General features: G+C 37.1%; 1 protein-coding gene across 45 annotated transcripts in view; it reads right to left on the bottom strand.

Annotated features, from left to right (window-relative positions):
- LOC127841595 (glycoprotein-N-acetylgalactosamine 3-beta-galactosyltransferase 1-like) overlaps positions 1-26,369 on the bottom strand; it is a 53,173-nt gene that overhangs the window by 5,745 nt on the left and 21,059 nt on the right. For 4 of the 45 annotated variants that reach the window (XR_008031127.1, XR_008031124.1, XR_008031126.1 and 1 more), the window contains exons 6-9: positions 12,432-12,493; positions 11,595-11,656; positions 9,488-9,549; positions 1,411-1,472 (exon numbers count right to left, since the gene is read on the bottom strand). The gene's annotated coding sequence lies outside the window, so the exon portion shown is untranslated. Of the gene's footprint in view, positions 1-1,410; positions 1,473-3,157; positions 3,220-5,267; positions 5,330-7,376; positions 7,439-9,487; positions 9,550-11,594; positions 11,657-12,431; positions 12,494-26,369 lie in introns of all 45 variants that reach the window. The other 41 variants (XR_008031142.1, XR_008031130.1, XR_008031136.1 and 38 more) reach the window with 27 other exon arrangements.

The raw sequence follows: 26,369 nt of genomic DNA, 5'->3' as shown, positions 1-26,369 counted from the left end.
GGACACAGCTTCCTGCAGAATTCTCAACACAACAAATATCAATGATTCATGTCACCTTTCTATGCAAAGAAAAAAGAATAAGGACAATACTGTCATTAAATCACTGAATGAGAGAAGCATGTACCAAATAAAAAACAAAACAAGTTGCTGAAAGTGCCAAATTTTGTCAAAAAAATCCCTCTAAGGTAAATGATGAAGGGGACACTTGCTATAACAATCCTATGTTTAAGTAAGGCGCGACACCATTTTAAGCCGGAAACATGAATATAAGCATATTGTGAGAAAACAATACCAAAAACAAGCTAATTGTAGGGTAACAAGTAGCAAATCAACTCAGCTGTACTGCATACATGCTCAGGAACAAGGATAACCCTGTTAAGTGCCAACTTCAGCTGCCAACAAAGCACGAGCTTTACATGTCAGGACGCGGAACTATCAATACAAACTGCGAGGAGAATTACATGACGGCAAGGGTGTGAGTGACCACAATCCTGATTATGACAGTCTTTCACACCTAAAGCATCATACATATGCTTATTTGCTTGTGTACATGATAACAAAATGATATTATTACCTGTTTTGCCATCAACAACCCTTATCCAGTGGCCCTTGACTTAGTCGCAGACATTCCTCTTCCTGAAAAAGTCAAAATACCCAATAGAAAAAGATAAAAAAATGAAACAAAAACATGCATTTATGTATTTTAAGTGTACTTTTATGAATAATATGAAGTGATAAAATCTTGCTCAATTCATGATTGTACTAAATATGAAGGCTGGCTCAGTTAAGCATCTGCTGCACTGTCCATACTGTAAAAATGCCTGCCATTCCATGTCGGTGAAATGGGGCTCTGTTTGAATGTTCATGCTTTTCGCAAAAGTTTTAGTTGCGTTACTCGATCACGGAGTCCCTGGCGTTGAATTCTAACTTCATGTAACACATTAACGCGACACGGTCAACCAATATGCGGTTGAATTTAAGTCGGAAAGCAATTTAGCCCTTATTCCACTATATAAGGGTGGGGGGTCAACTTGAAAAACAACTATTCCAGGTCAAATAATCTGAATTCATGCATTTAATGCACTTATTTTCTTCCCTTTTGCTAAGAAATGACCAAAAATCTGCTTTCCCAGTCATATTTTGCACTTGCAGATGATATTTCATTTTTATCATAAGTTAGTTTAGGTCACAACATACCAAAAGATTTCCTGCACAAATTCAATGTAAAAGCAATAACTTTAACAAAAAATAAAGTCAAACTTTTGCGCGTAGACACCCCCATAACCATACCTTTTCTTAAAGAGCATTCCAAGCCGCAATGATTTAAACAATAAAAAACATAGGTCATCCAATATGTAAGAAAGAACTCAATGCGAATCAGCGGTCACTGTTTTATGGCCATCTTTTTACCGGCATCTCTCCAGTTGATGATGGTTTCCCGCCAACTGTCAAAGTCTTATGTAGTCTCCAACCTAAAAGCAAAACAGGGAATTTGTAGTATACAACAATGTTTTCCCTACCACATGAACACAGAAATATTCAAAAATAAAGTCATGGCAAGTGCCCGTACAGAGAATTGTGTCTTCAAATAAATGAAGATTTTGTTTTTAGAGGGTATAGCATTGAACACCAAAAGTATTTAGTGTATTGTAACCTATAAGAGAAATTTATTTTTACTGAAATGTGTTTTTCTTTCATATTATTATCATCCCATCCATATTGCACCAATATATTAAGTTTGGCTGGATTAGCTGTCCATTTGGCCATTCTGTATCATATTTTCACACGCGGGTGTTTTCAGTCCGAAGAAGGCGATATTAGGCCTGTTAAAGCTTAACTGCCCCTTTAAGATTTAAAGCTGTTGTGTTCAATATCTGCAATAAAATACCAAAACAAACCAAAAAGACATGCAAGTGGGGCTAATGTGTGGTGGGGAAAGAATGAATTTGTTAGATATTTTCACTCTAAGCAATTTTGATAATGTCTTTTTTGTGTGTTTTTTTTTAATCATCCCAAAAATGCCAATTTCAAAGCAAAAACAATCCAATTTCATCCAAGACAATAAACTAATTAGTCAAAATGAGAGATCAAAGATACTTTGAAGTGTAGAAATCAATAAGCTTCCAATAACTTGTTATTTCACACCAATAAAAGTGTAAAATCTTGAAAGCGCCTTGTCGATCGGTGCCCATTTATTTACCAGCCGCCAATGAAATATTCTAGCATGTAATGTCATGGGTGCCTTTTAACTGCAGCAGATGGTCAAAATGCATTGCCAGCTCTCATTTAGAGGTTCAAGACAATACAAATTTTCATATTTTGGACACAAAATAAGTACTTTAGGCTATTTTTATGGTGGCAATCTGGTCCAAATGGGAGTTTGTAACCAAGCGAAAGAATACAATGCTCATTTGTTGGGGGGGGGGGGGGGTTTAAGCTGGAAGGAAAAGTTAAATTGAACAAAAAACACATATGTAGGCAAGCATTATAAGCTTAGCAATGATGTTCCATGTAGTAACAGGGGTAGAAAGGCAGTTCAGATCAAGGCAGTGTCCTGAAAGGGGTTTCTAGTACTTCTTTTGGGGACACAGCTTCCTGCAGAATTCTCAACACAACAAATATCAATGATTCATGTCACCTTTCTATGCAAAGAAAAAAGAATAAGGACAATACTGTCATTAAATCACTGAATGAGAGAAGCATGTACCAAATAAAAAACAAAACAAGTTGCTGAAAGTGCCAAATTTTGTCAAAAAAATCCCTCTAAGGTAAATGATGAAGGGGACACTTGCTATAACAATCCTATGTTTAAGTAAGGCGCGACACCATTTTAAGCCGGAACCATGAATATAAGCATATTGTGAGAAAACAATACCAAAAACAAGCTAATTGTAGGGTAACAAGTAGCAAATCAACTCAGCTGTACTGCATACATGCTCAGGAACAAGGATAACCCTGTTAAGTGCCAACTTCAGCTGCCAACAAAGCACGAGCTTTACATGTCAGGACGCGGAACTATCAATACAAACTGCGAGGAGAATTACATGACGGCAAGGGTGTGAGTGACCACAATCCTGATTATGACAGTCTTTCACACCTAAAGCATCATACATATGCTTATTTGCTTGTGTACATGATAACAAAATGATATTATTACCTGTTTTGCCATCAACAACCCTTATCCAGTGGCCCTTGACTTAGTCGCAGACATTCCTCTTCCTGAAAAAGTCAAAATACCCAATAGAAAAAGATAAAAAAATGAAACAAAAACATGCATTTATGTATTTTAAGTGTACTTTTATGAATAATATGAAGTGATAAAATCTTGCTCAATTCATGATTGTACTAAATATGAAGGCTGGCTCAGTTAAGCATCTGCTGCACTGTCCATACTGTAAAAATGCCTGCCATTCCATGTCGGTGAAATGGGGCTCTGTTTGAATGTTCATGCTTTTCGCAAAAGTTTTAGTTGCGTTACTCGATCACGGAGTCCCTGGCGTTGAATTCTAACTTCATGTAACACATTAACGCGACACGGTCAACCAATATGCGGTTGAATTTAAGTCGGAAAGCAATTTAGCCCTTATTCCACTATATAAGGGTGGGGGGTCAACTTGAAAAACAACTATTCCAGGTCAAATAATCTGAATTCATGCATTTAATGCACTTATTTTCTTCCCTTTTGCTAAGAAATGACCAAAAATCTGCTTTCCCAGTCATATTTTGCACTTGCAGATGATATTTCATTTTTATCATAAGTTAGTTTATAAGAGAAATTTATTTTTACTGAAATGTGTTTTTCTTTCATATTATTATCATCCCATCCATATTGCACCAATATATTAAGTTTGGCTGGATTAGCTGTCCATTTGGCCATTCTGTATCATATTTTCACACGCGGGTGTTTTCAGTCCGAAGAAGGCGATATTAGGCCTGTTAAAGCTTAACTGCCCCTTTAAGATTTAAAGCTGTTGTGTTCAATATCTGCAATAAAATACCAAAACAAACCAAAAAGACATGCAAGTGGGGCTAATGTGTGGTGGGGAAAGAATGAATTTGTTAGATATTTTCACTCTAAGCAATTTTGATAATGTCTTTTTTGTGTGTTTTTTTTTAATCATCCCAAAAATGCCAATTTCAAAGCAAAAACAATCCAATTTCATCCAAGACAATAAACTAATTAGTCAAAATGAGAGATCAAAGATACTTTGAAGTGTAGAAATCAATAAGCTTCCAATAACTTGTTATTTCACACCAATAAAAGTGTAAAATCTTGAAAGCGCCTTGTCGATCGGTGCCCATTTATTTACCAGCCGCCAATGAAATATTCTAGCATGTAATGTCATGGGTGCCTTTTAACTGCAGCAGATGGTCAAAATGCATTGCCAGCTCTCATTTAGAGGTTCAAGACAATACAAATTTTCATATTTTGGACACAAAATAAGTACTTTAGGCTATTTTTATGGTGGCAATCTGGTCCAAATGGGAGTTTGTAACCAAGCGAAAGAATACAATGCTCATTTGTTGGGGGGGGGGGGGGGTTTAAGCTGGAAGGAAAAGTTAAATTGAACAAAAAACACATATGTAGGCAAGCATTATAAGCTTAGCAATGATGTTCCATGTAGTAACAGGGGTAGAAAGGCAGTTCAGATCAAGGCAGTGTCCTGAAAGGGGTTTCTAGTACTTCTTTTGGGGACACAGCTTCCTGCAGAATTCTCAACACAACAAATATCAATGATTCATGTCACCTTTCTATGCAAAGAAAAAAGAATAAGGACAATACTGTCATTAAATCACTGAATGAGAGAAGCATGTACCAAATAAAAAACAAAACAAGTTGCTGAAAGTGCCAAATTTTGTCAAAAAAATCCCTCTAAGGTAAATGATGAAGGGGACACTTGCTATAACAATCCTATGTTTAAGTAAGGCGCGACACCATTTTAAGCCGGAACCATGAATATAAGCATATTGTGAGAAAACAATACCAAAAACAAGCTAATTGTAGGGTAACAAGTAGCAAATCAACTCAGCTGTACTGCATACATGCTCAGGAACAAGGATAACCCTGTTAAGTGCCAACTTCAGCTGCCAACAAAGCACGAGCTTTACATGTCAGGACGCGGAACTATCAATACAAACTGCGAGGAGAATTACATGACGGCAAGGGTGTGAGTGACCACAATCCTGATTATGACAGTCTTTCACACCTAAAGCATCATACATATGCTTATTTGCTTGTGTACATGATAACAAAATGATATTATTACCTGTTTTGCCATCAACAACCCTTATCCAGTGGCCCTTGACTTAGTCGCAGACATTCCTCTTCCTGAAAAAGTCAAAATACCCAATAGAAAAAGATAAAAAAATGAAACAAAAACATGCATTTATGTATTTTAAGTGTACTTTTATGAATAATATGAAGTGATAAAATCTTGCTCAATTCATGATTGTACTAAATATGAAGGCTGGCTCAGTTAAGCATCTGCTGCACTGTCCATACTGTAAAAATGCCTGCCATTCCATGTCGGTGAAATGGGGCTCTGTTTGAATGTTCATGCTTTTCGCAAAAGTTTTAGTTGCGTTACTCGATCACGGAGTCCCTGGCGTTGAATTCTAACTTCATGTAACACATTAACGCGACACGGTCAACCAATATGCGGTTGAATTTAAGTCGGAAAGCAATTTAGCCCTTATTCCACTATATAAGGGTGGGGGGGTCAACTTGAAAAACAACTATTCCAGGTCAAATAATCTGAATTCATGCATTTAATGCACTTATTTTCTTCCCTTTTGCTAAGAAATGACCAAAAATCTGCTTTCCCAGTCATATTTTGCACTTGCAGATGATATTTCATTTTTATCATAAGTTAGTTATAAGAGAAATTTATTTTTACTGAAATGTGTTTTTCTTTCATATTATTATCATCCCATCCATATTGCACCAATATATTAAGTTTGGCTGGATTAGCTGTCCATTTGGCCATTCTGTATCATATTTTCACACGCGGGTGTTTTCAGTCCGAAGAAGGCGATATTAGGCCTGTTAAAGCTTAACTGCCCCTTTAAGATTTAAAGCTGTTGTGTTCAATATCTGCAATAAAATACCAAAACAAACCAAAAAGACATGCAAGTGGGGCTAATGTGTGGTGGGGAAAGAATGAATTTGTTAGATATTTTCACTCTAAGCAATTTTGATAATGTCTTTTTTGTGTGTTTTTTTTTAATCATCCCAAAAATGCCAATTTCAAAGCAAAAACAATCCAATTTCATCCAAGACAATAAACTAATTAGTCAAAATGAGAGATCAAAGATACTTTGAAGTGTAGAAATCAATAAGCTTCCAATAACTTGTTATTTCACACCAATAAAAGTGTAAAATCTTGAAAGCGCCTTGTCGATCGGTGCCCATTTATTTACCAGCCGCCAATGAAATATTCTAGCATGTAATGTCATGGGTGCCTTTTAACTGCAGCAGATGGTCAAAATGCATTGCCAGCTCTCATTTAGAGGTTCAAGACAATACAAATTTTCATATTTTGGACACAAAATAAGTACTTTAGGCTATTTTTATGGTGGCAATCTGGTCCAAATGGGAGTTTGTAACCAAGCGAAAGAATACAATGCTCATTTGTTGGGGGGGGGGGGGGTTTAAGCTGGAAGGAAAAGTTAAATTGAACAAAAAACACATATGTAGGCAAGCATTATAAGCTTAGCAATGATGTTCCATGTAGTAACAGGGGTAGAAAGGCAGTTCAGATCAAGGCAGTGTCCTGAAAGGGGTTTCTAGTACTTCTTTTGGGGACACAGCTTCCTGCAGAATTCTCAACACAACAAATATCAATGATTCATGTCACCTTTCTATGCAAAGAAAAAAGAATAAGGACAATACTGTCATTAAATCACTGAATGAGAGAAGCATGTACCAAATAAAAAACAAAACAAGTTGCTGAAAGTGCCAAATTTTGTCAAAAAAATCCCTCTAAGGTAAATGATGAAGGGGACACTTGCTATAACAATCCTATGTTTAAGTAAGGCGCGACACCATTTTAAGCCGGAACCATGAATATAAGCATATTGTGAGAAAACAATACCAAAAACAAGCTAATTGTAGGGTAACAAGTAGCAAATCAACTCAGCTGTACTGCATACATGCTCAGGAACAAGGATAACCCTGTTAAGTGCCAACTTCAGCTGCCAACAAAGCACGAGCTTTACATGTCAGGACGCGGAACTATCAATACAAACTGCGAGGAGAATTACATGACGGCAAGGGTGTGAGTGACCACAATCCTGATTATGACAGTCTTTCACACCTAAAGCATCATACATATGCTTATTTGCTTGTGTACATGATAACAAAATGATATTATTACCTGTTTTGCCATCAACAACCCTTATCCAGTGGCCCTTGACTTAGTCGCAGACATTCCTCTTCCTGAAAAAGTCAAAATACCCAATAGAAAAAGATAAAAAAATGAAACAAAAACATGCATTTATGTATTTTAAGTGTACTTTTATGAATAATATGAAGTGATAAAATCTTGCTCAATTCATGATTGTACTAAATATGAAGGCTGGCTCAGTTAAGCATCTGCTGCACTGTCCATACTGTAAAAATGCCTGCCATTCCATGTCGGTGAAATGGGGCTCTGTTTGAATGTTCATGCTTTTCGCAAAAGTTTTAGTTGCGTTACTCGATCACGGAGTCCCTGGCGTTGAATTCTAACTTCATGTAACACATTAACGCGACACGGTCAACCAATATGCGGTTGAATTTAAGTCGGAAAGCAATTTAGCCCTTATTCCACTATATAAGGGTGGGGGGTCAACTTGAAAAACAACTATTCCAGGTCAAATAATCTGAATTCATGCATTTAATGCACTTATTTTCTTCCCTTTTGCTAAGAAATGACCAAAAATCTGCTTTCCCAGTCATATTTTGCACTTGCAGATGATATTTCATTTTTATCATAAGTTAGTTTATAAGAGAAATTTATTTTTACTGAAATGTGTTTTTCTTTCATATTATTATCATCCCATCCATATTGCACCAATATATTAAGTTTGGCTGGATTAGCTGTCCATTTGGCCATTCTGTATCATATTTTCACACGCGGGTGTTTTCAGTCCGAAGAAGGCGATATTAGGCCTGTTAAAGCTTAACTGCCCCTTTAAGATTTAAAGCTGTTGTGTTCAATATCTGCAATAAAATACCAAAACAAACCAAAAAGACATGCAAGTGGGGCTAATGTGTGGTGGGGAAAGAATGAATTTGTTAGATATTTTCACTCTAAGCAATTTTGATAATGTCTTTTTTGTGTGTTTTTTTTTAATCATCCCAAAAATGCCAATTTCAAAGCAAAAAACAATCCAATTTCATCCAAGACAATAAACTAATTAGTCAAAATGAGAGATCAAAGATACTTTGAAGTGTAGAAATCAATAAGCTTCCAATAACTTGTTATTTCACACCAATAAAAGTGTAAAATCTTGAAAGCGCCTTGTCGATCGGTGCCCATTTATTTACCAGCCGCCAATGAAATATTCTAGCATGTAATGTCATGGGTGCCTTTTAACTGCAGCAGATGGTCAAAATGCATTGCCAGCTCTCATTTAGAGGTTCAAGACAATACAAATTTTCATATTTTGGACACAAAATAAGTACTTTAGGCTATTTTTATGGTGGCAATCTGGTCCAAATGGGAGTTTGTAACCAAGCGAAAGAATACAATGCTCATTTGTTGGGGGGGGGGGGGGTTTAAGCTGGAAGGAAAAGTTAAATTGAACAAAAAACACATATGTAGGCAAGCATTATAAGCTTAGCAATGATGTTCCATGTAGTAACAGGGGTAGAAAGGCAGTTCAGATCAAGGCAGTGTCCTGAAAGGGGTTTCTAGTACTTCTTTTGGGGACACAGCTTCCTGCAGAATTCTCAACACAACAAATATCAATGATTCATGTCACCTTTCTATGCAAAGAAAAAAGAATATGGACAATACTGTCATTAAATCACTGAATGAGAGAAGCATGTACCAAATAAAAAACAAAACAAGTTGCTGAAAGTGCCAAATTTTGTCAAAAAAAATCCCTCTAAGGTAAATGATGAAGGGGACACTTGCTATAACAATCCTATGTTTAAGTAAGGCGCGACACCATTTTAAGCCGGAACCATGAATATAAGCATATTGTGAGAAAACAATACCAAAAACAAGCTAATTGTAGGGTAACAAGTAGCAAATCAACTCAGCTGTACTGCATACATGCTCAGGAACAAGGATAACCCTGTTAAGTGCCAACTTCAGCTGCCAACAAAGCACGAGCTTTACATGTCAGGACGCGGAACTATCAATACAAACTGCGAGGAGAATTACATGACGGCAAGGGTGTGAGTGACCACAATCCTGATTATGACAGTCTTTCACATCTAAAGCATCATACATATGCTTATTTGCTTGTGTACATGATAACAAAATGATATTATTACCTGTTTTGCCATCAACAACCCGTATCCAGTGGCCCTTGACTTAGTCGCAGACATTCCTCTTCCTGAAAAAGTCAAAATACCCAATAGAAAAAGATAAAAAAATGAAACAAAAACATGCATTTATGTATTTTAAGTGTACTTTTATGAATAATATGAAGTGATAAAATCTTGCTCAATTCATGATTGTACTAAATATGAAGGCTGGCTCAGTTAAGCATCTGCTGCACTGTCCATACTGTAAAAATGCCTGCCATTCCATGTCGGTGAAATGGGGCTCTGTTTGAATGTTCATGCTTTTCGCAAAAGTTTTAGTTGCGTTACTCGATCACGGAGTCCCTGGCGTTGAATTCTAACTTCATGTAACACATTAACGCGACACGGTCAACCAATATGCGGTTGAATTTAAGTCGGAAAGCAATTTAGCCCTTATTCCACTATATAAGGGTGGGGGGTCAACTTGAAAAACAACTATTCCAGGTCAAATAATCTGAATTCATGCATTTAATGCACTTATTTTCTTCCCTTTTGCTAAGAAATGACCAAAAATCTGCTTTCCCAGTCATATTTTGCACTTGCAGATGATATTTCATTTTTATCATAAGTTAGTTTAGAGAAATTTATTTTTACTGAAATGTGTTTTTCTTTCATATTATTATCATCCCATCCATATTGCACCAATATATTAAGTTTGGCTGGATTAGCTGTCCATTTGGCCATTCTGTATCATATTTTCACACGCGGGTGTTTTCAGTCCGAAGAAGGCGATATTAGGCCTGTTAAAGCTTAACTGCCCCTTTAAGATTTAAAGCTGTTGTGTTCAATATCTGCAATAAAATACCAAAACAAACCAAAAAGACATGCAAGTGGGGCTAATGTGTGGTGGGGAAAGAATGAATTTGTTAGATATTTTCACTCTAAGCAATTTTGATAATGTCTTTTTTGTGTGTTTTTTTTTTAATCATCCCAAAAATGCCAATTTCAAAGCAAAAACAATCCAATTTCATCCAAGACAATAAACTAATTAGTCAAAATGAGAGATCAAAGATACTTTGAAGTGTAGAAATCAATAAGCTTCCAATAACTTGTTATTTCACACCAATAAAAGTGTAAAATCTTGAAAGCGCCTTGTCGATCGGTGCCCATTTATTTACCAGCCGCAAATGAAATATTCTAGCATGTAATGTCATGGGTGCCTTTTAACTGCAGCAGATGGTCAAAATGCATTGCCAGCTCTCATTTAGAGGTTCAAGACAATACAAATTTTCATATTTTAGACACAAAATAAGTACTTTAGGCTATTTTTATGGTGGCAATCTGGTCCAAATGGGAGTTTGTAACCAAGCGAAAGAATACAATGCTCATTTGTTGGGGGGGGGGGGGGTTTAAGCTGGAAGGAAAAGTTAAATTGAACAAAAAACACATATGTAGGCAAGCATTATAAGCTTAGCAATGATGTTCCATGTAGTAACAGGGGTAGAAAGGCAGTTCAGATCAAGGCAGTGTCCTGAAAGGGGTTTCTAGTACTTCTTTTGGGGACACAGCTTCCTGCAGAATTCTCAACACAAAAAATATCAATGATTCATGTCACCTTTCTATGCAAAGAAAAAAGAATAAGGACAATACTGTCATTAAATCACTGAATGAGAGAAGCATGTACCAAATAAAAAACAAAACAAGTTGCTGAAAGTGCCAAATTTTGTCAAAAAAATCCCTCTAAGGTAAATGATGAAGGGGACACTTGCTATAACAATCCTATGTTTAAGTAAGGCGCGACACCATTTTAAGCCGGAACCATGAATATAAGCATATTGTGAGAAAACAATACCAAAAACAAGCTAATTGTAGGGTAACAAGTAGCAAATCAACTCAGCTGTACTGCATACATGCTCAGGAACAAGGATAACCCTGTTAAGTGCCAACTTCAGCTGCCAACAAAGCACGAGCTTTACATGTCAGGACGCGGAACTATCAATACAAACTGCGAGGAGAATTACATGACGGCAAGGGTGTGAGTGACCACAATCCTGATTATGACAGTCTTTCACACCTAAAGCATCATACATATGCTTATTTGCTTGTGTACATGATAACAAAATGATATTATTACCTGTTTTGCCATCAACAACCCGTATCCAGTGGCCCTTGACTTAGTCGCAGACATTCCTCTTCCTGAAAAAGTCAAAATACCCAATAGAAAAAGATAAAAAAAATGAAACAAAAACATGCATTTATGTATTTTAAGTGTACTTTTATGAATAATATGAAGTGATAAAATCTTGCTCAATTCATGATTGTACTAAATATGAAGGCTGGCTCAGTTAAGCATCTGCTGCACTGTCCATACTGTAAAAATGCCTGCCATTCCATGTCGGTGAAATGGGGCTCTGTTTGAATGTTCATGCTTTTCGCAAAAGTTTTAGTTGCGTTACTCGATCACGGAGTCCCTGGCGTTGAATTCTAACTTCATGTAACACATTAACGCGACACGGTCAACCAATATGCGGTTGAATTTAAGTCGGAAAGCAATTTAGCCCTTATTCCACTATATAAGGGTGGGGGGTCAACTTGAAAAACAACTATTCCAGGTCAAATAATCTGAATTCATGCATTTAATGCACTTATTTTCTTCCCTTTTGCTAAGAAATGACCAAAAATCTGCTTTCCCAGTCATATTTTGCACTTGCAGATGATATTTCATTTTTATCATAAGTTAGTTTAGGTCACAACATACCAAAAGATTTCCTGCACAAATTCAATGTAAAAGCAATAACTTTAACAAAAAATAAAGTCAAACTTTTGCGCGTAGACACCCCCATAACCATACCTTTTCTTAAAGAGCATTCCAAGCCGCAATGATTTAAACAATAAAAAACATAGGTCATCCAATATGTAAGAAAGAACTCAATGCGAATCAGCGGTCACTGTTTTATGGCCATCTTTTTACCGGCATCTCTCCAGTTGATGATGGTTTCCCGCCAACTGTCAAAGTCTTATGTAGTCTCCAACCTAAAAGCAAAACAGGGAATTTGTAGTATACAACAATGTTTTCCCTACCACATGAACACAGAAATATTCAAATGTTGCCGAATGGGCGTTTAGGGTTCTTTCTTCGAACAACACGTTTGGGTTTCTAAATATATTATATTTATGATTTAATATCATAAACATACAGGTTGACAGCATGAATGATATGCAAAGAATGACATTCTTATAATAAGTATACATTTAAATTATATATAAAATGATGTGTTCCGACGGTAAGATACCAACTGAATTAATACACAAATACAACTATTAAAACAAAATAATTACAATAATACAACCGACCGACATGAATATAAAAGATGTATAAAATGCATATTTACCTAAATATATTATATTTATGATTTAATATCATAAACATACAGGTTGACAGCATGAATGATATGCAAAGAATGACATTCGAAATAGTCATTCATGCACACGGATGTGGTTGAGTGAATAAACTCATGCTTGACAAGCCAATTAACGTATTAAAATGTTAGTAAAAACAGTTCACCTTTCTACCCAGTCTCTACATACTGAAAACTAATCAACTACTACAAAAGAACGCTACTAATCCTATTTAAAGTTAAAATCTACTCTGTCCAACCATTGAACAATCAGAGCAATGTTTCCTTTAAAAAATAATTTACTTCAATATCATTCAGAATAAATATATTTATGAACTAAATATATTTACAACAATGAAATACGTCTACAACACATTTCCCCTCTCTGAGAAAATGTCGTCCTCGACATTATTAAAATTCAAACATCGCTTGTAAAGCGAGGTTTGATTAATCTCGTGATCAAAATATTTATGAAAGCATCGTTGTTAAAAAAATAATGACAACCACAATATTAACGTTTTCGTTTGCAACTGTTTATTTTCAATTTGAAAACAATGACAATTTGACAAATAAAAACATAATACACTAATTTGTATTTAAATACTCAATCGTGAATGTTAACAGCTGTGTATCTTTCCAATACAAATCCACACATGTTAAATTTATGCTGTCACTGTACTTAATCATTATTGCAAATACATAACAACACCAATCACAATTTATACTCCCCGGATGTAAACCAAGCCGGCCGACGGGTCTGACGTTGGCTGCAGCGCCGTGGTATCTCCTTCCGTTTGGAGCGTCGTGTATCTGTTTCAACTTCCGACTGATGGCTGTCGGAACTCGTGTTCTCTGCGCGTTCATCCACGTCCGTGGAGGACTCGTCGGAAACCTCAGGCGACGAAACACGCTGCACTTCCTGTATCGGTAAGAAGGAACACGGCAGCAGATGATTCCGGTGGACGGTTTTAATGCCCACATCGCCGTTTTCCTTTTGAATGCGAAATACGGGAAAACTTAAATTGGGCTGATCTAAAATAACGTAAACGTCAGAAGACCATATATCACTCAGCTTGTGTTTTCCCTTTATTCCGTTATTCCGAAGTAGACACCTGTCACCCGGAAGTAATTTCGCCTCCTGTACCCTGATGTCGTAACGTTGTTTAGCCTTATCAGCATTTACGAGAGCGCATCGGTTGGCATATTTGTATGCGTTGGCTAAATGTAGCTCAAGTTGTCTCATATATTCTGATGGCGAGGCTCCACCAACACGTTGACCTAGAATGCCCAGTACAGCGTCAATGGCGAGCCGTGGTGTTCTGCCAAACATAAGGTGGTAAGGAGAGTATCCCGTAACCTCACATTTGGTTACATTATATGCGTGTACCAAGGCCGAAATTGCTGATTTCCAGTCGGACTTTCGCTCTGACTCTAGTGTTCGCAACATTTTGATGAGAGTTTGATTGAAGCGCTCACATTGGCCATTTCCTTGGGGATGATATGGGGTGGTACGCGTGCGTTTAACACCAGCAATCTTACATAGTCTCTGGATTACTTTTGATAGAAAGTTCTGTCCACGGTCACTGTGTAGTTTTTCGGGGAACCCATAGTGCACGAAGAAATTTTCAAATAACACTTTTGCGGTGGTCCGAGCGGTCTGGTTTTTCGTCGGAAAGGCTTGAGCGTACCGCGTAAAATGGTCGGTAATTACCAGTACGTTCTCGTAGCCGCCTTTAGATACTTCCAGTGACAAGTAGTCAATGCATAAGAGTTCCATCGGATAGCTTGATTCAATATTGACAAGCCCTGTTGCTATGATCGGCGGGCTTTTACTTCGAAGGCATCTCCCACACCTGCTAACCCACAAAGCAACGTCTGTCGCCATCCCTGGCCAATAAAAGCGTTCTTTACACAGAGACAGAGTTCTATCACGCCCCTGGTGACCTAAGTCATCGTGTAACGCACGGAAAATTTCTTGTCGAGCTGACTCTGGCAAAACAATCTGATAACTGCGATCTTCTTCTGATGTAGTGCGATGGTATAAAACACCATTGGATATATGTAACTGTTTAAAATGCCGTAAGTACTTTTTCACTGCTTCCGGCTGACATTTATAGTCAACGATGTCGGGAAAACGTCCGCCTTCTACGAACGATTTAACACGGGAAATAACATCATCCGCATTTTGACCGTGTGCCCAGTCATGCGTGCTTAATGTCTGGCACTTTGTTTGATTGTGTCGTGTGTCTGTGAACGTCGCGGCAATCGGTGTATCGTCAACAACATGTGCCGCGAGAACAGCGCGTATGACATTATTTCCCACCGAAACGGTATCGACATGTGGTTGTCTTGACAACACATCGGCGTCAATATTTGATTTTCCACTTCTGTATTTTATACAGAAATCATAATTTGATAGTGCCGCTTCCCATCGGAGACCACACGCATCCAGTTTTGCGGTAGTTTTTACATATGTTAGGGGGTTATTATCTGTAAGAACTTCAAAGGACACTCCATACAGATAGTCATGGAATTTTTCCGTGACTGACCACTTGAGAGCGAGAAATTCCAGTTTGCTCGAGTGATAATTTTTCTCCGACGGTTTTAAACTTCTACTCGCATATGCGACAACCCGTTTTGTATTGTCGTCCTGCATCTGATACAAGACGGCCCCGAGACCATTCAAAGATGCGTCCGTGTGTAAGATGAACGGCTTATTGTAATTTGCATAGGCCAAAACAGGCGTCGTACATAATTTGTCTATGAGCGTTTCAAACGCTTTTTGTTGTTGTTGACCCCAAACAAATGGACGTTTTTTCGATTTGTTTTCGTACCCAGCCAACAGGTCGTTTAATGGTCGAGCTATTGTAGCAAAATTTTCCACAAATTTGCGATAATAGCTCGCAAAGCCTAAGAAACTTCTCACTTCTTTGATGGTGGTTGGTACTTTCCAGTTGCGGATGGCTTCCGTTTTGGATGGGTCAGTTTTGATCCCTTCTTCGCTCACCACGTGACCAAGGTAGGTAACTTCCTTTTTCAGGAAGTCACATTTGGATGCCTTTAATTTAAGGTTATGTTCTCTTAGCCGTTCAAAACAGGCTCTGAGACGCGACATGTGGGACCGGAAGTCGACGGAGAATATGATGACGTCATCGAGGTATATGAGGCATTCTCGCAGGTTCATCTCACCCATGCATGCCTCCATTAGCCTCTGAAACGTAGCGGGGGCATTGCAGCACCCAAACGGCATCCGGTTGCATTCGTAGAACCCTAGGTTTCCCACCTGGAACGCCGTTTTCTCCTTATCCTGTTCCTCGATTTCCACTTGCCAATATCCGGCTTTTAAATCAAGTTTACTGAAATACCGGGAACCAGCTAACAGGTGTAAGGTATCGTCGATCCTTGGAAGGGCGTATGCATCTTTATGTGTCCGGCTGTTTAGTTTCCGGAAATCGAGACAAAATCGTATCGACCCGTCTTTCTTTCGCACTGTGACGACATTCGATGAAAATGGGCTGTTCGACGGTCGTATGGCTCCCATGTCTAGCATTTCCTGTACATGTTCTCTTACCTCGCTGACTAGGCCTGGAGGCACTCTACGGTATGGTTCCTTAAACGGTTCTGGATTGTCAAGATGTATTTTATGTTTTACTATGTCGGTGCTTCCTAAATCTAGGGGCCCTTTTGAAAATACATCTCGAAATTCAAAAACTAAATCTTTCAATGGTTCTTGCATTTCAGGTTCTAAATGGCTTAAATCTAGTTTCAGTTCTGTGATTACATCATCTTTTTCTTTCTGTGATGGTCCAGTTTTACTTGTTATTTCTGTCTTGCATCCTGAATCCGGTGACCAGTTGCGCAGCACTTTCGCCTCTTGTAGTTCGCATAGAACTGATTTAGGCGCTATTTGAATCGTCTTGGCTGAAATGTTAAAAACACGAACATGCACTCTGGCTGTCGTACCAACACTTCCCAGACTTACTACCCGTGGACAGACGCCTAACCCTTTGCAACCAGATTCGGACGGTTCGGTGATAGCAATGCACTCATTGTCCGATTTCCGTACCATTCCCGATAATGTCAATGTCTGATAAGGCTGAATCTCAATTGGTCGATTATTCGTCGATACAACATTTCCTAAAGGCGAGCATGACGACAAGGCGGATATTGCCGATTGCCAAATGGGAGACATGTCTTCGCACTTCAACGATTTTAAGAAGCGAAGAACATTGGTTCCTACTATCATTGGTACCGCCAAATTAAAATCTGTATCGCTCACGACAAGAACTGGAACATAATGAAATATTTGTTCAAGTATGTCGGGAATGGTAATGCTCACTTCTATGTAACCAATATATGGTATTTCAATACCATTGGCCCCTGTAACCGATAGCTCTTCAATGCTATGAAGTGTTGGCTTTGGCCGTAAACTTTCGTAGAAAGACTGACTTATGGTCGTTACCATTGCACCGGTATCAATTAGTGCTTTAGTGCATAAGCCATTTACACACACCTCTGCTTCATTTGACGCACCAATCAAGCGTTCAAATAATGTGAATCTCTTTGCTTTCGGGTCACTACTCTCAACACCGTCCGTTTGACCCCCAACAGCGGCGTCTAAACATTTAAATGGTTGTTATTTTCGGATGTGCCTGTTGACCTTTCTGTAATTTGCCTATTGCTCGCTTCGTTTTTACTGCGGTTATATGGAACATAGTGATTTCCACGTCCATGACCTCGAGAACCCCCTCTGTGTCTGGAAGTATCTCTGTTTCTATGGTCTCCGCTTTCTCGGTTTCGCTCGTTTTTAAAGTCATCAACCTTTTTCTCTAAATCCTCTATCTTTCTGATAAGTTGCTTCAGTAACTCATCGCCTTCGTCTTTGGCGTTCAGAGCGCTCTGATGAACTCTACTACACTTCTGCTTCCCTCTGTCCTTTGAGATTTGTATCTCGAATTCTTCTTCTCGTAGCTTAATCTTTAGTTCTTCGTATGTCAATTTACTTTCAAAATGCACTCGGGTAGCATTTTTCAATTCTTCATTCCGTAATCCTCGCCAAAACCGTTTTCGCAACATATCCTTCTTTTCATGTTCGTCTAGCCTTGTCTTTCTCGTAACATGCAGCAACAACTCTTCTATACGCAAACCCCATTCGGATATGGTCTCATTTTGTTCTTGTTCCGCCATAAGAAATTTTGAAAGCATGGTGTCGATACTTGCGACGTTTCCAAAATTATCATCAAGTTCGGACATTATTTCTTCTACTGTAGCTTCCGGTTTCATGTGAAGCATTTTGCGTTTAGCTTGGCCCCTCAATGCCTTTCTAAGACTCTGTTTTACTGTGTTTTGAGAATATATCACTTTGACATTGTCAACTTCCAGTTTCAGATCTTCGAACGAGACTTCATTTTTAGGCACTGGTACTGCCCCGGAAAATGCGCTCAAGTTCAATTTCTCGTAAGCGTTATCCTGATAGCTACGTTGCCTATGTAGTACAAAATTGTCGCTATCTTCGAATTCCATACTATGTTTCTCCCTTTCGAGCATTTCTATTCGCCTTTCAATATCAGCTAAATATTTGTTTTCCTCAAGTGGCGTCTTTGTTTGTGGGCTTCCACTTTCTCTTTCTTTTTGACTCAAAAAGCGTTCTCTACAGATCAAATCATCTTCTTTCAACTCTAACTTCCTTTCAATTCTACTTATTCTTTCAAGTAAGGAAGTTTCTTTTTCTCGTAGTCTTAACTCCTGTTCGGCAATCCTGTCAGTTTGTTCGATGCACTTCCGTTTGAATTCAGCTTCTTTTATTTTCAACTCGAATTCCTTTCCCTCAAAATATTGTTTTAAACGGGACTCTTCCTGTTTATTTTTGCGTTCGCGTTCCACAAGTGCTAATTCTTTTATTTTCAATTCTCTCGCTTTTACGTCAGTATCCTTGGTTTGATTTTCCGTTTCTTTTTGCGTTCTCAGAATACTCATTTCAGACAGCTCTCTGTTTATCAACGACTCAGAAAGTCTGGTTGCAACTGGAGTTTTAACCCCATTTTCCTGTATTTGCTCATTTCCACTGGGATTAGCTCTGCCAGGAGTTTTAGACTGATCTCTTTCCTCCTCGGGCCTAATGTCGTGTGAAGGTGTGCTTTGGTTCTCAACATGTAAGCCCCGTCTGCCCCTTTCAATAAACATTTGCCTGGCATTTTGTAATTCTAACAGTTCATCATCAATATTTCTACGCCTCCCCCTTGATTCGCGGTCGCTACCCGTAGCCATGCTTTTAAATGCGGTTACATTAATAAAAATGTGTATGCACAATTGTTAACTAGGGATTTATTCTAAAAAAAATCCCGTATGTTAAATTCTTAGGCTATATTACTTATTGTATGAATATAATTTTTAGTTCATTTTCCTTTAATGAACAGAAAAGTGAAAAATAATTCACACGAATCGTATTTATTTCTCTCTTTCTTAATTTACATTTACGTTCAATTATCTCCCCTTTTTACCGAAGTCAAATTTCGTTTAATCAAGCTATAATAATAACGACTCACTTTTTCCCTTTTTCCAATAAAGGTACCGAAACAGTTATCTCAACACACCTGTATTACCTCCCTTGGGCTTATTTTAAACCAACAGCTTGACTATCACAAATATCTAATCAAAGCTCTTTTATTTTGTACCAGGTGTTTACTAAGTTCGATTTTATTTCGATTCGAACCCGCCACTGGTTTACTATCGCGTGTTTACCACACTGCCGAAATAGCGTTCTTCTTGCGCTACGATATCGCGAGCACGTGCATTTACCGGTAAGACGCCAGTCGCACATACACGCATTAAACTACATAATGCAGTTTAAATCGTATATGTACATTTTAACATTATCAATTTTTAGAAAAAAAACAGTAATTATTTTCCGGTATTTATAAAGAGAGTTTTCTCTTTAAAAATACGCACAAAGCGTTTTCAATTCAACCATACGTAAAGTATGACAAATTAACAAATTTACGCATTGAAACCTCTTGATACTTATTATAACCCTTGGGCAAAATCTACTGCTACTAAATAAATCCAGTTACTCAAACCTATCTACTACTTAACGTCATGTAAGTGGTGAGTAGATTTAGCTTCGCCATGCAATAAACTTTGTGCTCGTGAAGGGACTATAATTTCCTTAAAATAACTTCATATGACACTAACTTACCAATGAGCTGACAAAAGGTCGTTTCATTTATCTCGACCAATTCGCAAAATGCATGACCACATAAACTTAAATTAGCTATATATGTTGTTGTTGTTTTTGTAAGTCAACTGATTGGTATTTCAAATCATTCATTTACGACAATGAAACTACAATAAATAGAAGATGTACATTGCACAATAATTATAAAAATATTTACACTCACCGAACTCCGTCGGAACACTTACAAAATACAAGCAAAACACAATAATGACACGATACACAATGTCCACAACGATTTAAGTGTCCATCACTCTCCGTCCTGATTGAACGTGAATCCTTCCTTGCGTAGCAGAACGTGAAATCCTGTACGTACGTTTTAACGGTTTTGACGTCAAAGTTTTGTGCACAAGAAATACGTAGTTGTACTCACATCGGTGCTCGAGCTCGATGCCGCGCAAAAATGTGGACTCCTACTCCCCGGGAAAAATCAAAAACCGGTTTCCAAGGAATCGCTGTGTTAAATTCCTGGACTCTCCCCCTCCTCGCTACCGGTCTGAGGCTCCTGTCTGTTTTCGCCGTAGTAACGTGTCCGCTACTTCCGTTTTTCTGTTCCAAACGCTGTTGTTGCCGAAGACTCGTTGTTGGGCGCCAGTGTTGCCGTATGGGCGTTTAGGGTTCTTTCTTCGAACAACACGTTTGGGTTTCTAAATATATTATATTTATGATTTAATATCATAAACATACAGGTTGACAGCATGAATGATATGCAAAGAATGACATTCTTATAATAAGTATACATTTCAATTATATATAAAATGATGTGTTCCGACGGTAAGATACCAACTGAATTAATACACAAATACAACTATTAAAACAAAATAATTACAATAATACAACCGACCGACATGAATATAAAAGATGTATAAAATGCATATTTACCTAAATATATTATATTTATGATTTAATATCATAAACATACAGGTTGACAGCATGAATGATATGCAAAGAATGACATTCGAAATAGTCATTCATGCACACGGATGTGGTTGAGTGAATAAACTCATGCTTGACAAGCCAATTAACGTATTAAAATGTTAGTAAAAACAGTTCACCTTTCTACCCAGTCTCTACATACTGAAAACTAATCAACTACTACAAAAGAACGCTACTAATCCTATTTAAAGTTAAAATCTACTCTGTCCAACCATTGAACAATCAGAGCAATGTTTCCTTTAAAAAATAATTTACTTCAATATCATTCAGAATAAATATATTTATGAACTAAATATATTTACAACAATGAAATACGTCTACAACACAAAAATAAAGTCATGGCAAGTGCCCGTACAGAGAATTGTGTCTTCAAATAAATGATGATAATGCATTTATCACGTTAGAGTGTAACTATGGAAACGGCAAAGCGTATTTGGGTATTCGACGATATTGTATAAACACTAATATTGCCGTAATTAAAAAGGGAATCGATATATATGTATATATAACTTCATTTATTATAAAGGAAACATAACTACCTGCAATGAACAAAGAGTGTTACAATTGTAAACGTGAAACGTAAACAGTCAATAAACGTAAGCCATGTTGAAAGATAGGCCTGATTTATTGCTAATTTTTCCAGTAATCTCGAAAACGATGCGTAGCTTACGTTTCGGTGGAATTCTCTTTAAAAAAAAAGCCAATGCAATCTTCAGAATTATTAATTCGGATCAACTGGATTTTTCCTCAACATTTACTTGGAGGCTTATAAAGGTCATTAAATGTCAACACATATTCGCCCCAACAACAACATCCGTTGCCACAATTTGTGTACATGCCGAATTCCCAGTTTGAAAAAAACATGTTTGCTGATGACACCTTCTCACCATGGTTATATATATATATATATATATATATATATATATATATATATATATATATATATATATATATATATATATATATATATATATATATATAATATATATATATATATATATAATAAGTCAGAACGATGCAATATGTTGAGTGGTTTTAATCTTCGTATTTTAAGAGATTGTGTGAACTATAACTAACGATTAGCGCAGTTGTTAATGCAAACGATTCTCTTCTCACCTAGAAAAAGCGGAGTCTATTCGCATTTTCGACGCATGTGAGTTTAGTTGGTGGGCAGCGTACGTATATGTGGGGATATCCAGCTGACACACAGCACAACAACGCATCTAAATTGATCCGACTTCTGTATAGAGTAATAGCTGTACAGTGCAGTTATAATTTCAAATCGGTACCAACTTTCGTAAGTGCCGGTAGTAAGTAAATTTAAGATTGCCGGGACACATTCTTGGCTCACAAAAACGAAGCCGCAGACGCGACAGGAATAAATATGAGCCGTGCTCTGTGTAAAATGGGTTTAATGCATGTGCGTAAAGTGTCGTCCAAGATTAGCCTGTGCAGCCCGCACAGTCTAATAAGGGACGACACTTTCCGCTTTTATGATATTTTCTGTTTAAAGTTAGTCTCTTCTAGCAAAAATCCAGTTTAGGCGGAAAGTGTCGTCCCTGCGGACTGCACAGGCTAATATGGGACGACACTTTAAGCACATGCATGAAAACCCCTTTTACAAAGCACAGCTGATATCGGAAAACCCGCATATGCGAACATACTTGCAAACGTTCGTACTTCAAAAGTTTAACTTATTTCAGTGGTTTGATTAAATTAGTTGTTAAAAACTAATTTAGAGTAGAGTAGAGGGTCGTATCCAAAAATGCCTGTATGTTTTATATTACGTTTGTTTATGTTTGCCTTGCCATTTTCGACTTACTCGCCGGGATTCACTTAGATGCAAGATCTATAAAGACCATGTTAACCATTTGCATGCTGGGAAATTTGTCGTCTGCTAAAATGTCGTCTGCTGAATTTTTAAAATTAGCATTTTCTTCGATTTTTTTTCAAAGAATATTATCAAAATAGCAAACAGTTCGGATCCTGATGAGACGCCACGTTCTGTGGTGTCTCATCTGGACCCAAACTGTTTGCAAAGGCCTTCAAAATTCGGTTCCAGCACTGAAAGAGTTAAAGAATGAATTTTATATACAGTTCAATAATTTAAGCATGAAAGATATTTTCATTAAACTGCTGTTGTTTTTGTACTGCTTTGTTATGTATTTTTTTTTAATTTTAAGACGGCACTATGCTCGTGAAAAAACTACCAGTTATCCTTTTGCTTTGAAGCCAGTTATTTTTTTATTATGTGAAATATAAGATTACATAAACTCCAATTTATGTTTTGTAACGGAAAAAATCAACAAAAAGGTAGCTAATGGATGCTACCATTTCTTCTTAGTGTATGTAAAAATTGTATTCCGAATTTTTTAGTACAAATCTTGTAAATGTCCCTTTAATTATTTCGAGTTCTATCTAGATTCGCATTACAAATAAATAATTGATGTCGCCGACGATTTTCACGATTAGTACAAGCTTTTATGGTCTTAATGAGTGCCCATACAGAGAAGCCTGGGCGAACTTGTGTACGAGATAGCAGTTAAGATGGGGTATGATTGCATAATAAACAAATATGGTTGTGGCTGATTTTAACGAATCTCGGACAATCGCCCCACGCTTATTTTGACAAGGCGGACGTTCACTCCTACGTTGTTTTGACAACCCGGGCAGTCGCTCCTATATTATTTTGACAAGCCAGACAGCGGCTCCTATATTATTTTGGCAACCCGGACTGTCGCTCCTATATAATTTTGACAGCCCGGAGAGTCGCTCATGTATTTTTTTGAAAAGCCAGACCGTCGCTCCTATATTATTTTGACAAGCCGGTCAGTCGCTCCTATATTATTTTTACAAGCAGGACAGTCGCTCCTATTTTATTTTGATAAGCCGGACAGTCGCTCCTATATTATTTTGACAAGCCGGACAGTCGCTCCTATATTATTTTGACAAGCCGGACAGTCAATCCTCTACTATTTTGACAAGCCGGACAGTCGCTCATATATTATTTTGACAACCCGGACTGTTGCTCCTATATTATTTTGACAACCCGGACTTTCGCTCCTAAGTTATATGGGCACCCTGACAATGGTCGCTACATTAGTCCTATCAGGAACATTTAATCCTACATAACGTTTATTGGAATAAAAGCCAATTTTGCGAATGGAATAAAAATAAAAGCCACACGAGAAGTTGACTTGTTGTTGTTTATTTAACTTGTTTTTATGATATTATGCACATATTTACATTTATATACATATATTCACAATGAAATATGCAAAAGAAAGCGCATTGAAACGAAAAGAAACACATAGGTACATTCATACACACAGTTGGATATATACGAGTCAATAATGTTAACTCACAATAATGTTTATTCACAACACATCTCAATGCCAAGACGAATTCGGTGCTCAACACTATGGCGAAACTCCACCATCGACCTGGTTCCTGCAACATATTGATTGCAAAAAGCATAGATCTTATTTCGCAAAGAATATTATATTTATACATGTATTAAAATAATATTTCTATGATTATTAAAATTATGTTGTTTTTTTCAAAATTTCAAAATTTAAGTATATTTATGTATAGGCTTACTGTTGACAAGTTAGGTAAATTAAAATGTCGGCTAATTATAGGTGTTAACCTTTGATCGGCGTATGCTGCGTTTCAAGGCTTCGTATCAAATTGTAGGAACCAATGGCCGTGGTGTCAAAATAATGCAGGAGCGACTGTCCTGGTTGTCAAAATCATGTTGGAGCGAACGTTCGCCTTGTCAAAATTAGCGTAGGAGCGATTGTCCGTGAGAGCGATGGTCCGAACACCGAATTTAATATGCAAGAAACTTAATATGCATTGCGATATTATGGGTAAAAAACTAAGGAACTCTGTTCACTCGAAACAGTCGTAATATGTCTACGCTGTTTGCAAATGCCTTTTTTTCTAGACGCTAGGCATAAATGGGTTAACACTCGTAACTTACATACAACAACTATAGTAACCATAAAGTCTTGTAAACTTAAATGGGCTTTTCACATTTTGGTAAATTAACAAAATATAAAAATTTTCAGATTTGCAAATTTACATTGTTATTATGTTATTTGTGAGAAAACAGTATATCTCCACATATCTGTATGTTGACCACCAAGCCAACTCATATGCGTCAGAATTGACACCGGGTTTTCGAGGTGAGGATTGCGCGCACCAACAACTGCACAATCGTGACAGCTGGAAACAGTAATACTTAACGTTTCAATGATCTTAAATATCATCTTTTGACGATTTAAAAACCTGAATATTATAAAGCGTTGCAACGCGAAACGACTGAATAATTTTGAGAGTTATGTTGTTGTCGTTATATTTTTTGATACTAAATATCCAAAATAAACTAGAATAAAATTTTAGAAAGAAAAAATAAACCTCAACTGGGCACGAACCACTGACCCCTGGAGTAAAATTCTATCGCTTAGACCACTCGGGCATCCGTGTTCATACAGTAAGTGATGTATTTTATACTTTATATAAGCAATCCTTGTAGAATCACAAAATATAACAATAGCAACAGATTCTCCAAATTATTCAATCGTTTCGCGTTGCAACGCTTTATAATTTTCAGGTTTTTAATCGTCAAAAGATGCGTACAATGCATATATTAGAGCATGGTAAATGTTCAGTATTAACTTTCCCTCACAAATATTATATCTACACCGAAAATTTGCGAATCTGAAACATTTTGTATTACTTTTGTCAAGTATATAACGAAAATGTGAAAAAGCCCCTTTAAATAAGATTGATAATTATACCGGTACATGAAAAATGAGGAAAAATCCGAACATTATGATAAATAATCATTGTATTGCGTAACGTTCTTGAAAATATCAAAATGCATGTAACATCGGTCTCATAATATTAAGTTATAGTTTCTTCTTGAAAATACATACTCACATTGCACTGATGTTAACCTTATCAATGCATATTCAATAACTATTTATGAAAACATTTAATTTCAAATGTGTTTCTTGTGTACGTATGCTCTAATTATTATAGTTTATGGAACGTTGATTATATTTTGGATATCTAACGAAATCTTATTTTTACTTTGGAATGATGGCCATGCATTAGTGTTGTTGAGGAATTTGCTTATTTATGATCAATTATAAATCAGAACACATTTAAGAAGCTATTACTAGTATGCCCTATTTTACTTTCCTGCGCTTACATCGCGCGAGATTTCAGTGCTCATTTTTCGTAATTGATTCGGATTTTAGGTTCCTTCATTAGTAGTACTTGATAACAATTAAGGCAACTATCTTGTGAGTAATTGGTATAACACGATTATCAT

Source organism: Dreissena polymorpha, chromosome 8 (assembly GCF_020536995.1).
Source record: "Dreissena polymorpha isolate Duluth1 chromosome 8, UMN_Dpol_1.0, whole genome shotgun sequence".
NCBI lineage: Eukaryota > Metazoa > Mollusca > Bivalvia > Myida > Dreissenidae > Dreissena > Dreissena polymorpha.
This window is presented reverse-complemented; position numbering and strand designations above follow the sequence as displayed.